Below are 1,193 nucleotides of genomic sequence, written 5' to 3'. Positions count from 1 at the left end.
GACTGTCACGGTGCACAGTATCAGAGACATTCCGCTGAGGCTGGTTGCTTTCCTAGAGAATAGCAGAGGAGGTTTACAATTATTTCTTGATTTCTTGAGGGTCTCCATGTCAAAAAAAAGTCAAACCCTGCAGGTTTGATGTCTAACATTTCCACCATGGAAATACAATTATTGACACATATATGGCTTTTCCTGGAATGACCAAAAAGTTTTGCAAGAAGTTTATGCAAAATTGACAGAAGTGTTGTTATTAACATGTATCCATTTTTTCTCAACTCAACGAAGAACACATTAAGTGGAAATTATTTCTATACAGAAAAAGGAAGCACCAGTTTCAAGCAAAAAAATACACCCAAGTCTGGGTTCGGTTGTAGCTCAGTACAGAGCTCGGGATGCAAGGCTGCGTCCCCACAAAGCTGAGAATGCAGGGGCCATTGAAATCATCTAACCTAATTGAATCAATGTCAGGATCAATGAGGAATTGGGTTTTTTTATGTTTATATGTTGGGACTATGTCACATGAAACAGTGCTCATAGTGCATTGCAACTGGCACTTAGGAAGCAGAAATTCTTTTTTTAAATTTTTTTAAATTTTTCATTTTTTTTATAATTTATTTATTTATTGAATCACTGTGGGAAAAGTTACAGAGCTTTCAGGTTTAGGTTTCAGTCATGTAAATATCAAACATATTTCCCTTTACCAATACTTATTTTTACCCGCGAACCCAAATAGAACCCCACCTCCCACCCCTCCCAATTCCTGTGAGGCAGATGAGTTCTAGTTAACACTCTATCTACTAGATTTATTGTTAAAATAAAAGATGCACCATTATTATTTAGAGTTTACAACCCCCCCCCCAAATCAGACATGCTGAAAAAGCATTGTGAAATGATTTGCTTTCTACAGCTGGGTTTAAGAATTAAATGATGTGCAGACGCAATAGTGGCCGCGCGGTTTTGGATTTCTGCTATTTTACTTATTAACCCTGGAAGTATTTCTATTAAAAGTTACATAGTTAAGAGATTGGTTTCTGTGCTCTGGATTCATGGCCGTGCCAGAGAGCCGCTCGTGGGGGGCAACTGGTGACCTCGGTTGGGCGTGAAGGACGGACCGGAACGCCCCCCTTCCCATGAGGTCCCTGCCGCCCCCACCCCTGGCTCAAACCTGCTGTCCACAAGGCTCCCGTGTGGCC

This window comes from Sorex fumeus, unplaced genomic scaffold, assembly GCF_029834395.1.
Source record: "Sorex fumeus unplaced genomic scaffold, SorFum_2.1 ptg000134l, whole genome shotgun sequence".
Taxonomy (NCBI): domain Eukaryota; kingdom Metazoa; phylum Chordata; class Mammalia; order Eulipotyphla; family Soricidae; genus Sorex; species Sorex fumeus.
This window is presented reverse-complemented; position numbering follows the sequence as displayed.